Source organism: Protopterus annectens, chromosome 17.part0 (genome assembly GCF_019279795.1).
Source record: "Protopterus annectens isolate FY-2018-M chromosome 17.part0, PAN1.0, whole genome shotgun sequence".
In the NCBI taxonomy this organism is placed as follows: domain Eukaryota; kingdom Metazoa; phylum Chordata; order Ceratodontiformes; family Protopteridae; genus Protopterus; species Protopterus annectens.
Window position 1 is genome coordinate 140,742,445 of NC_056751.1, and position 13,441 is coordinate 140,755,885.

Below are 13,441 nucleotides of genomic sequence, written 5' to 3' on the forward strand. Positions count from 1 at the left end.
TCAGTAGTTCACACAGGTAAGTGACGACCGGTGGCATGTTAGCTTGAAATGGCTCATAGTTCTTAGTCAAACACCATAATGAAAATCTATTTCACTTGGTTATGTAAGATTTTCTGTTGACAGGTTTCCTTGCCTTCTTGAGAACCTTCAGCATGCCCTCAGAGAACTGGTGTCTAAAAAGGATCAGAATCCTATTATCCATATCATAAGACCAGGGGATGATAGGTTTGAATGAAGAAGAGTGCACTTCTGTTGTGTGAGCAAGTCTACTATGGAGAGAAGTTTCTAGCGATGGCCTTTGGCTAAATGGCAGAGAAGTGGGAATCAATGCTGCCTTGGCCAAAAGGTAGTCACCAGTAGGATCTTTGGGTATTTCTTTTGTACATTTAGTAAGACCTTAGAAAGAAAGGGAAGGCATAAAGATACTTCCCCTTCCAAAGAAAAAGACAATGCATCCACTATCCAGCCAAACAATCCACTATTGCTGTGCTGACAAGGTCGTAAGAAGGCCAAAATATGTATGTCCACAGCTAGTAAGGTTTAGCTTTACTGGCGTGAATGTATCCATAAAGACTTAAAAAAAGAAAAAAGTTAAAAGTTATGGACATTCAGAAGCCATGTAGGTGAAACATTTGATGTCCCTTTTTTTTTTTTTTTTTTTTTGCATATATCCCATGGGCCTTTATTACAGGAGGGTTAAAGTATCACACGGTGAAAACTCTAGCATGGCCAGGTTTTTCTTGTAGTTTTTACTTTGTAAGTTTGAGGACAGTAAGCCTGTTGCAAAAAAACGGAAATTGTTTGTTGTTAATGGAGATAAACAGATCTATGTAAAACACTCTCTCATTTGTGGATTATGTCTAATAATATCCCCCTGTTCAGAATCCATTTGTGGGAGTCTTCCCTTGATCTACTTACACTGCCTGCTAAGGTACTGTCCTGTGAAGGAATGAAAACTGCTGGAGAGAGAGATTTGCTTTTGTGGCCTGCTCCTAAGCTAAAAGGGCCATTCGGCACAGTTGATAAAATCTGGGGCATCCTGCTTGTTTATGTGCCACAACTGTGGTGTTGTCTGTGAATACTCAAAGTACCTGGTTTCTGGAAGTGGCTGAAGATCTGTGGAACCTGTAGTAGTGCTCTTGTTTCCTTCAGATCGACATTTCTGCTCTTATGTTTTTTTGCCACTGTCCCTGAACTTTCAGGTTGTCACTTCAGGCACTCCATGTGCAATCTGATGCATTTTTGGGCGGTTCCTGGTGTTCACAATTTGAAAGGTAGGGAAGGGCTGAGCTTTATTTAGCTTTCTGCCAAAGGATCTCCATTTTTAAGCAAAGGCAGAAGTGGAAGAACTGTATTCAGTGGCTATGAATGCTGGAACCAGGTGGATTTCAGGTACCATTGGATCTTCCTTATGTGCAATTTGGCAAAGGGAACCATGGATAGGGCTGTTGCCATGAGTCTCAGAACTCTGTGCAGTTCCCTTGCTGTACAGGACTGGAAGGAACTGGACAGACTTTCTATCTTGTCTGGTAGTGGGAAAGTCTGTATTAATTTGTTTTGTCTCCACCATAACAAAATGTCTTTGGTTGGGGTCATTGTGGATTTTTTTCAGGTTGATTGTGAATTCCAAGCCCTGAAGAAGGGATATGGTGAGGTTGAGATGCATCATGAATATCTGCAATAGATCATAAAAGCAGGAGAACATCTATCTCCTGTGCCCTGCAGAAGGTTACGACAGGGGGCAAAGCATTTTGTGAAGATTCTTGGGGCTGCAGAAAGCCAAAAGGGCAAAGCAGAGCAAAGAACTGAAAATATGATGAGCCAGCAGAAAGTCTCAAATATTTCGTATAGGCAGGATGTACAGGAATGTTAAGATAGACATCCTTTAGATTGGGAGACACTAGAAAGGCATAATGTAGAATAAAAAGTAACAGAGTCTGTAGGGATACCAATTTGAAGAGAGAGACTTGTAGCCAAGTGTTGAGAGCGAAGAGATCTAGAAATAGTCATTCCTTAGCACAAGGAATAGAACCCTTTTTCTTTGGATTTTGAGTGAACTCGCTATTGTACCTTGTTGAATTAGAGTTTGGATGATGGGTAGAGCAGCTGAATCCAGCTGTGAGGTGCTGGAGAAATGCCTGCAAACGGGAGAAGCTCCTTCCACTTCATTCTGTATCCATGGTGAATGATGGAGAGGACGCCTTTGTCTTGAATGATGAGCAATCATTTTTTTAGGGATGAGGAAAATTGTTTGGAGAGAGGCAGGCAAGGACTGGGGGGCTGGAAGCCGAGCAGAGAGTAGCCTTGCAGACTTGCCTAAGTAGGAAGGCCTTCCAGAATTACTGAAATCTCTTCCTAGGTAATTTCTTAGACTAATGGGAAGGCCTAGATTCCCTGTGAACAAAAGAGGTGGGCATGGCAAGATAATTTATTTGGCATCTAGGAACAGAAGCAACAAAAATCCATCTACAGTTCATGAGTTTGCCCTGTTCCAGAAATTGCTTGAAAAAGACTGGCAAGCTTCTGGAATAAACAATAAATTCCGGTTAAAAGGAGAGACTAACATTTTTACTTTAATATTTGCATACATTTGTATTTGTAATATATTTATATTTAATATAATTGGATGGTGCAGTGGTTAGTGGTGTCACCTCACAGCAAGAGGTTCTTGGGTTCGATTCTCGGCTGGGGTGTATGCCTTCCCTGCATTTGCATGGGTTTCCTCCTGGTGCTCCAGTTTCCTCCCACATTCCAAATTACCTGGGCCTCCACTGAAAATGGGCTCTGTCCCAGTCTGACTTTTCCCAGGAAACAAATGTTAAATAAAATAAATGAAATATTCTCTGGAACAGGCTACGAACATAACAGTGAAATCCTCCCGATCGCAGAACCTGTTGCAGCTGCCCTGGAAGCAGCTTCTGTTGAATCATAGCTTGAGTCACCATGGATAAAGCCTGTTGATTACTGCCACAGTCCTCAGGTGCAGACAATATTTTGTTCAATATAGTCAAGATAGACAATAACCATTTGGTCATCTGGGTCTGGTAGTTAACGGCTCTAAAAGCCAGAGTGGAAGCTTTTTTTGTCCAGCCTGTCCACTGCCCTGCTGTCCTTACCAGAAGGAAGGGCACTGGTATTGGGCAGCAACTTGGATGGTTTGTCAGTAGGCAAAGAAAAGACAGATCTCCTACGGCACCCCAGATGACCCATGTTTGACTAATGTGAAGGTGCTGTAGGGACCAGGCAGGGGAGGATGGGAGTGAGTGTCTGATGTTGGCCTGCCCATCCTTGTGAAAGGGATTCATCTTGGCTTACTACATTGGCAACACATGCAGAAATGTGACTATTGCCACAGCATGAAAAGTGTATCATGCTTGTGCTGTAAGCTGTGTGCCACTTGGTCAGGAAGTTGAGCACATGCTGAAGTATGGATGCACCTCTTGAGGCAACTACAGCAGAGTTCACAAGGCTTCCATGGGGCAGGGACTAGTACAGTGTGCAGGATCTGCAGACTGGTTCACTCCCTAACACCAGACTCTTACCTCTGTGGGGAACAAATGGATGGAGGAATGAACTACTTAACTGGATGTAGACTGGAAGTAGATAGGGGGCCATTTGTGTGATCCTGTGGATCACAAATAAATAAAAAAAATCTTGTCACGTTATTAACAACAGCTTGGGTAAACACACAATCCCATTATTGTCACAACAGAAATTAGTTGCATCTACCAGACAAAGGGGAGACATGCTGTGCAAGACTAGAGTGCAATACCTAGAACTAGAGACTGTGTCAGAATTTTAATCTAGCTGCAATCATCTTTATAAAGAAGGCTGGCTCTAAGAAACGTTATGAGGGGAGAAAAAGTAGCTTCTGATAACTCCTCAGCCCATTTTCTTGTGTCAGTGCCTTCTAAAGCAATAACAAGCACCTGTATATGTACATACACACCAGTTGAGATTAATGTGCAAAGATGGTCATCTAACCATGCTCAACTAATCTGACTAGCGTTTAAGAAAGACCCATCTTCCCACACTAATCTTCACCTCTCTTAGGCTCTCTTGACCTTACCTGCGATCTCAGCTCAATAGCAGTCTGGCAGGGAATTCCAGGGCTCTACCACATCTCATGAATCAAAAGTGTTCATGTTAGTTTGGAACCTGGCCCACAATTTTTTTTTTTAATATTCCACACCTGTTAGTCTCAATTTTATCCACGGCCTACATACCAAGGACTATGCGCATATATGTTAAAATACCAGTTTTTCTTCCATTCCTAATGCTCACTGCCTTTCACCATAGAAAAAGAGTGAGTACTCAAACATCTGATGCTTCTTACAGTCAGGGGCCCTAATGCAGTGAGCTGACTGTTGGGTAGAATCTCAAAAGGGTAACAGGGATGAGCAAGAAAACCCATACAAGAAAGTCAGAAGGCTGCATTATGATGCATCAGAGTACCAAAGGGCTTCCTACCTGAAGTACGAGACCTGCTAGTGTGATCCTGCCTCTTTTAAAAGTTGTAATTTATACAGAAAAACACTGAATTGCAAAACTCGTTACACCTTTCAAGAGATTTTGGAGTGTCCTTGATGCTCTAGTGGGGGCCTGTGGCCCCCACAATCCTACTACTTATGTACTAACTCCAAGATGCTGGACCTCAGGGAAAGATGAACACACTGACATATCACAATCTTTGGCTTATGGACTTTGTGTACATCTCCTTCATTTACAGTTGTAGTTCCCCTATTCCCAGGATCACAGTTATGGTCCTTGCACATTTATCAGGCACCTGTACAAAAGGAAGGCCTTTTGAAATGGAGTGCTTGGTAAAGGTACCTTCTGAAAACTGGCTACACATTTTGCAACAGTCTACCATGGCAAAAGCAGAGCAGTAGCTGTTCCCCACTGGTAGAGTAACATTCACTAACAGCCAGTAAGCAGACAGCTGAAAAAAATATATATATGACGCAATTCATCTGGATAGAGACTTCTAAGAAATAACAATCCACTCTTAACTTGGAGGGAAAGAAATAGCATGTCTTCCCAAGATCAAGCATCCTGTAAAGGTAAAACTGCAACTTGTAGTGAATACCAAAGAATGTAGGATATGTTTTACCTTCCTCCATTTTGCCAATAGGAAGTAAACCATAAAGGGAAATCTTAGATATCACCACCTTTTTGGAGGTACAAAGGATCATTTGGACAGGTACCATATCACTAAACAGGAATCCTTTCACATGGTGGACATCTGGTACCAAGTGGAGCTGGTTCTTCATTTCATTGGTGACGTGTCCCCTTCCTTTCCAGTCAGTGAATTTGCAAACAACATATCAACAAACAAAAAGCTCTGAGATCAGAAATTCATTTGGCATGTATAAAGGCCACCAGGAACAAAGTTTTCCAAAAGATCAACTTCAAGTCTGTTGAGCCATCTGGCTCAAAAGGTGAGCAGATATACACATCAACTATCAAATTCAAAACTCAAGAAGAGGAATTTTACACAGGTATATGGAGAACAACTTCAGAAATGCAGCATAGACTAACATCATGATGTTATGATACACTGAGCTGGAAGAAACTTGCACCCACACTGTAAAATAACTGAAGCTTAGGTTAAGCAAATGTCTGAGGTAAGACATGAAGGTTTGCAAATTCACTGACTGGAAAGGAAGGGGACACGTCACCAATGAAATGAAGAACCAGCTCCACTTGGTACCAGATGTCCACCATGTGAAAGGATTCCCGTTTCACTCCACAACCCATCTCAGTTACATAGCTCTGGAATATGGACTTAGATGGTACACTGGAAGCAGTGTGGCAACAAATGAAAGTTATTTCAGGTTTGCTGAATCAATATTCAAAGCAACCTGAGACATCTGGAGATGATTCAGGTAAGTTTCTAAAGGAACAATGGGATCTTATGTTTTTAGTGCAGAAGAGTGACAGAAAAATTGAATAAGTCAGTGAAACTGATCAGATTGTTTACACCACGTAGAAAACGTATTAGTTAAACTGGGAAACTGAACAAGGAAGCATCCTTTGCATCTCAGTGGAACTTTGAGAAAAGGGTTTGACTGTTCTGAATTTTTGAAAACTAAATGCAGTGGCCTGAATTACAAATAGGTCAATGGGCACTAAAAGCATAGACTCTGCTGTCATCATTGACAGCCACAAAATGTGGTCCACAGAGTAGGTTTAGTCCAATTTGCTACCTGATATATGGAAGCCTGGAAAAAAGAAAACAATTGAGGGGATGCTAGTACTGGTGGAACATCATTTCACAGAGACCACCACTCAAGCAAAGGGCTCTGTTCTCAGATACTGTTAACAAATTTAGATGGTGTCAATTAAGGTACAAGCTGTCATTCCCAGTGATATTAAACAGTGTTTTTTCAACAAGAACACAGGGGCTCACCTCTGCACAACATCCCAAAACTGTCGAACAGGAAGAAAAATGGAAGCTAGAGTCTGTATAAGGAGAAGGTGAAGTGGTATGGTCTTGTTCTTTGGCCAATATATAGTGGGAGAAAAGACTTTATATGACCACTTGAAGAGATTTTAGACAATAATGTAATCACTGTAAATATGGTTTGCTGTTCAGAAATAAAACTCTCATTATAGTGATGAACCATGGGCAGTAAAGTCTCCTTAAGCCTGCACAGTATTTGGGCCTTTTGGTTAAACTGGATTGTACTTTTGAAGTGTAAGGAGTCAGCGGTAACGTTTCCATAATAGCGTGATCAGAAGACAATTTAATGAATACATAGTTGAGACAATACCATGCATGGGATTTCTGGTTATGTATGACTGTGCTGCTAAATTGCAATGGGCAAGTGGTAAAGTCTAATAACAAACATGATCAAGCCAATTTATTTCAAAGACTTTAAACAGTTTGATTGCAACACTGTTATTTCTGAATAGGAGTTTGCATGTTCTCCCTTTGTCTCTGTGGGTTTCCTTGCATCACCGAAAAAAAAAAATGCAGTGCGTTTCCATTTCAAACTCACCAAAGAACGGAGCTGTGGGTGGCAGCACAGACTCTACATGCTGCCCTACAAGGGGAAGAGTTGAATAAACCAACTGGTTTGGACATCTTTTGTGGTACACAGTACCCCTGTGATAGGCAAACCTGGATCACATACTGTGGGCCATGGCAGGGTTAGCCATTCAATAATGGAAAATATGCTCTAGGTGATTCAGTCATATTGATTAATGTTGCCAAATGGGCATGGGTATTTCCTGGTGATAAGTGAGTTGAGGACTCAGCCTACTCCCACCTACTCCAGGTATCCATGCTAATGGTGGGAGGGTGTATGTGCCCACCATAAAGCTCAGCAGCCCTGGGTCAATAAGCTACTGGCTGGCCAGTGTCCACTTGCCCAGCTTGGGTTACCTGGGATAGCTCCGCTGAGCAAAATCTGGAAGTAAAACCAATCAACCCGCCAAACATGAACTAAGAATTTCTACACTCAGTGTAGGTTCACTGACAGAATGCAGCTTAAAAGTGGATGACATGATAGTATGGAGAAGGCTGGACATCCTATGTATTCATGAGACAAGATGGAAGGGCAGTGCAGTAAAGTCACTTGGCTTGGGATCCAGAGTCTACTACTCAAGAGGTGGACAGTGTGGAAATTGTGGTGAGGGAAAGGCTTTAGAAGACAGTGAGGAATGTCATAAGAATTAGTGACAGATGAATGGCAATTAGACTCCAGCCTAAAGATAAGGTAGCATTCATAATCTCAGCCTATGCCCCACAGCATGGTTGTTATAGTGAGGAACAGAGCATTTAAACAAGCAGTTGCAGGACTTGCTACATAAAAGCAAGACTATATGAATTACTGTTAATAATGGGTAATTTAAATGCAAGTATTGAGACAAACTAAACAGGACACAAGGACTGCCTGGGTTCACAAAGGTGAGGCAACAGAGAGGTCATTCTAGACTTCTGTCTGGCAAATGGCTTGATAGTAGCCAACACATAGTTCAGAAAGAGAACAGTCACAAGATTACATACAAGCGTGCCAACATGCAACTCAGGAAGACTTACTGCTAGTAAGGAAAGGGCACTGGGGTAGAATCAGCAACTGCAAAGTCATCCCCAGTGAAACAGTTGGCCCACACATAAATGTAGAGTTGTGTACACTTACCATAAATGTAGATGTTCGAGTGTATTCACTGTTGCAGTCCTAACTAATGGGTTATCCGGCTCCCGGTAGCCCTCGATCAGCCAGAATACCAAAGGTAAGCAAAAATTACATTGGCTGCCTTCGGTTGTAAAGGACATCAGGGCGTCCGATACAAAAAGGAGGCAGCAGACATCACTTCCTCAGTCTTTCTTGCCATAAAAGTCAGAAGACCCCAGAAATAAGGCTTAAACCAAATGCAATTTTGGCAAATAATATCCAATTTAGCCTGTACCTCAGGAAAAGAGAAAAGGAGAGGACCGAAAAAGGGGGAAGGAAACCAGGACTGCAACAGTGAATATACTCCAACATCTACATTTATGGTAAGTGTACACAACTGTACTATGTTCGTCGTGTTTCACTGTTGCAGTCCTAACTAATGGGTTGATTACCAAAGCCCAGAGAAAAGGGAGGAGGAACCAACAGAATCAAGGGTTGGAGATGATGCCCTGCAACACAGCAGTGGCAAACCCTGCCCTGGCTCTGGAAAACAAGAGGCAAATTATAATGCTTTGTGAAAGTGTGAACAGAAGACCAAGTGGCAGCCTCCAAAATATCTTTAGTAGGGACACCCCTTAAAAAGGCTGCAGAAGTGGAAGCTGCTCTAGTCGAGTGGGTCCTAACCCCTTGAGGAGGAACCTTGCCATGAAAGGAATAACAAAAGGTGATACAATGTGCAATCCACTTGGAAATGGTTTGCTTAGAAATAGCCTTGCCCTGATCTCCAGGGGCAAAACTGACCAATAACTGAGCTGATTTCCGAAGATCTTTAGTCCTGTCCAGGTAAAACCTGAACTGTCTGTGCACATCAAGAGAATGTAGGATCCTTTCACCTCTATTTTGAGGATTAGGAAAGAAGGTAGGAAGGTGTATGGACTGATTAAGAGTCAAGCTAGAAACCACCTTAGGCATAAAGGAAGGATTGGTTCTGAAAGAGACCCTGTCTGCATGGAAAATAAGAAAAGGCTCCACAGCCATCAAAGCCTGCAGCTCCAAAACCCTCCTTGCTGAAGTTATAGCCAAGAGGAAGGCAGTCTTCCAAGAGAGAAACTTTAAATCTGCAGTGGCAGCTGGCTCAAAAGGAGGAAGAGTGAGTTTCTCTGATCCCAGGCTGGAGTAGGTGCCCTTCTGGGAGGTTTTAAGGTGCAAGCACCTCAGAGAAACATTTTCATCAGGGGATGAGAGAAAATGGGATGTTCAAAAGAACAATGAGCAGAAATGGTTGAAGCATGGAGCTTAATAGAGGAAAAAGAAAGACCACCCTGAAGCAATTCAGCCACGTATTCCAGGATCAGAGGTAGTGTAGGCTGAGAAGAAGATTCCCCTCTAGCCTGCATCCAATGAGAGAACCTTTCCTATTTTCCAGCATGGGACTTCCTAGTGCTAGGTCTCCTGGCCTCCCTCAGCACATCAACCACCTGTTGGGAAAGGGAAGAAGATAAAGGAGTCATACAATGAGCCATGCTGCCAAATGGAGGGACTGAAGATGAGGATGCAGAATGATTCCCTCTTCCGGAGCCAAAAGATCTGGCTTCAGAGGAAGATACCAAGGAGGAAATTGGGAGAGACTGCAAAGCAGTGGATACCAATGCTGCCTGGGCCAGTATGGAGCTATGAGAATAATCCTTGGTCGTTCGTCCCTGATCTTCAATAACACTCTGGGTAGAAGAGGAAGTGGAGGGAAGTAAACTGACAGGAACGTCCAAGAGAAAGACAGAGCATCCCTCTCCAGGCTTTGCTGTGATGCTGTCTTGTGCAAAAGAGTGGTAGAAGACGATTGTCTAGGGAAAAGAGAAGATCCACCTGAGGTGTGCCCCAATGTTGAATGATGCTGTAAAAGACTGCTCTGTTCAGCTGCCACTCGTGAGGATCCAGGGTTCGCCTGCTCAACTGGTCTGCCAAAACATCGAGCCTTCCTGGAAGAAACTGAGCCAGGAGATGCAGGTCCAGGGATGCTGCCATAGACCAAAGATTCATGCTTTGTCTGCACAGGGGGTAAGAGTGAGTCCCTCCCTGTTGTTGATGTACCACATGACTGTGGTGTTGTCTGTTCTGACAAGCAGGGTCCCTGGAGAAAGAAAACGCTTGAAAGATAGTAAGGCCTGTTGAACTGCAATCAACTCTTTTAGATTTATGTGCAGGTGCATCTGCTGGGCATTCCAATGTCCCTGTATGCATCTGACATCCAGGTGTGCTCCCCAGGCGTAGTCTGATGAGTCTGTAGTCAGAACTTGAGTGGCAGGAGGTGGTCGAAAGAGCACGCGCCTTTGTTTTGGAGACAGGTGGTTACCCACCATAGAAACTCCCATCTTCAGAGATGGAAGCAGACAGATAATCATATCCAGGTCCTGTGTGTGCTGACACCAAATGTTCTTGCGGTACCATTGCAATTTCCTGATATGCAGTCTTGCATATGGAATCATGAGAATACAAGATGCCATGAATCCCAGAGCTTGCAGGTATTTCCATGCAGGGAGCTGGGACAGGCTTGCCAAGTCCTTGAAGTAAACTTAAAGAGTTGTCTGCTTCTCCTGGGTGAGATATAGCATCTGGGAGGCTGTGTTCAGACTCGCTCCCAGGAATGTCATCTCCTTGGATGGTACCATTTTTTATTTTTCCTTGTTGAGAGTGTAACCCAGGGAAGACAGAAGAGTCTTTACGAATTCCAGATCCTTTAGTAGTTGTTCCTGAGAACTTGCTTGAATCAGGCAATCGTCCAAGTATGGGTAAATCTGAATTTTCTTCTGCCTGCAAAAAGCAACGACTGGGTCCAGGCACTTTGTGAAGACTCTGGGAGCAGTAGATAAGCCAAAGGGCAGCACAGAGAATTGATAATGTTGCCTGCCCACTCTGAAATGAAGATACTGCCTGCAACTTTCCCTGATAGGGATGTGCAGATAAGCCTCTTTGAGATCCAAGGTTACCAGCCAGGAATCCTTTTCTAGCACTGGTAGTAACTGATGCAGAGAGAGCATTTTGAACTTTGGAATTACTAGAAAAGAGTTCAGAATGGAAATATCTAGAATAGGACGCCAGGTGCCTTCTTTTTTTGGAACTAGGAAAAGCCTGGAATAAAAGCCCTGGCCTACCTGCTGATGAAACAAAGACAAAATTTGTTTTTCTATTTCTGCCCTTTGGTTTGGAGGAACATCTGGGAATCCCTTGGGAGCTGGAAAGGTGCGGAAAGAAAACTTGTGCCCCAGGGACACCGTTCTGAGTACCCACTTGTCATCTGTGATAGAGGCCCAGATATCTGAAATAAGGGCCAACCTTCCCCCTAAAGGACTCTCCAGGCAAGCAAGCACAGGCAGAAGATGTAAAAAGTCATTGAGAGTGTTTCGACTGAGATGCAGGTTTGGAGCTTCCTGCCTTAAAAGTGGAAGCCTGCCACCGCCTAGACCTTTGAGGGGTAGCTGCCTGCCCCCTAGAAGATTTGTAACCTCTTGCCCTGGAAAGGTCCAACTCTTGTTAGGGTAATTCCTGCTAAAGCGAGGGGGTTGAACTTGCAGAAAATCCTTAACAGTTTGCATGGACTTGGCCTTATCCTCCATCTTCTTAAGTACCTCCTCAGCTTTGCTGCCAAAAAGATTGTCTTTAGGCAAAGGTACATCCAAAAGCTTAGCCTTGACAGGTTCTGGAAGAGGCTGTTCTCTGAGCCAAGCGCAACTTCTAACAGATCCAGTAGCCGTAGCCCTACTGGAAGCCTCAAGGATGTCAAAACCACAATGCAAAGAATGCTTATTGACCAGAGTGGCTGAACTCAACAAATCCTACATGTCTTTACTCTCTGCCAAAAGAGGTACACTTGCTATCTTAGACTTAATAGCCTCCAAGGTGTGCTGTTGGTACTTCAGCATATGAAAAAGGCAATTGGTAGCCCTTATAGCTAGGGTGGCAGAGATATAAACTTTCTTGCCCCACCTCTATCTAGGTTCCTAGATTCCCTGTCCGAAGGAACAGGATTCCTGGTAACAGTGGCCTTAACTCCTTTAAGGCCCTGAGAAATAACCTCTGGATCCGCCAACAGGTTCCTGAAAAGAAACAGATGAGAATCAGGGACTCCGTAGTACCTGTCAGATTTCCTGGGAGCAGGGGGAACCAAATTTGGAGACAAGGAATTTTCCAGAAAAACATCATCAGCAACTTCCAACACAGGGGAGATAGCAACAGGCTTCTGCTGAGGTAAATCCAGAAACTCCCTAATCCGTTTCTTAGATTGGGGATAATCCTGGCTTTCCCATTTAAAATGTTCCCTGAGGGTATTTAAAGTGTCACCAAAAGAGAAATCCTCTGGAGGAGAGGCCGAAGGGATGGACTCCTCTGCATCTGAATCCTCAAAGGGAGAAAAAGCCTGAGAAAATTCCTCTTCATCAGCAGAAATGCTGAAAGAATCAGATCCTGAACAAGACAAAACCTCAGGAGAAACATCCCTACTCCTTTTAGGAGGATGAGGCTGAGAGCCCCTAATAAGAGTTAACAAATCATTAGCCATTTTAACCATTTGGGAGTGAGGGGAACTAGAAGGAACTGGAGCCTGCCTTTTCACAGGCTCACAAATGGAAGGTTTACCTGCAAGCCTGAAGGACTCGGGAGGCCTGGCAACCGCCGAAGAAGCAGCAGAAGTCGAAGGAAGAAGTTTGCTGTCAGAGCGCAAACCGGAGGCCTCGGACCCCGGAGTCAGTTTAGCGGTTCCGGCTCCAGCAGAAGAGGCGACCGGCGACAGGTCAGAAGACAAAATGGGGGCCAAAGGCCTAAGGGACTCGGAGTCAATCAAGGCCTGCGGTTGTACATCTGTGGACTGCGAAAGCGCTCCCGCCTGACTGACTACCAGCTTAACCTCATCAGAGGACTTAGATTTCTGAGGCCTGTCGCGGACCTTATCCTTACGCTTCTTCGGAATATCCGAAGCCTGAAGACCGGCGGATGCCATACCAATGAACTTAGGCCAAACTCCAAAATGCCTAGCCAAAATCTTAGCCCGACGACGAATAGTACAAGGATTAAAGGAGGCACAGAGATCGCAATTGGGAACATCATGGTCAAGGCCTAAACACATAATGCAAAAGGAATGAAAATCTTTATGGCGAATCTGCTTTCCACAGGTAAGGCAATTATTAACCTTTTCTGACATTCGTTAAGGCAAGAAAAGAGGATCCCCAACAGGGTACTTAGCTGTAGTAGACTTCAACTCTTGTAGTCGGAAGCCAACAATGGTAATCTGCTGACCAGCACTCGTGCATGAAAAGCTTCTGCTTCGG

At 43.8% G+C, this 13,441-nt stretch overlaps 1 protein-coding gene across 1 annotated transcript in view; it reads right to left on the reverse strand.

Moving 5' to 3' along the window:
* The window catches only part of TMEM39A (transmembrane protein 39A), a 448,606-nt gene that overhangs the window by 186,054 nt on the left and 249,111 nt on the right, over positions 1-13,441 (reverse strand). The window lies entirely within an intron of this gene.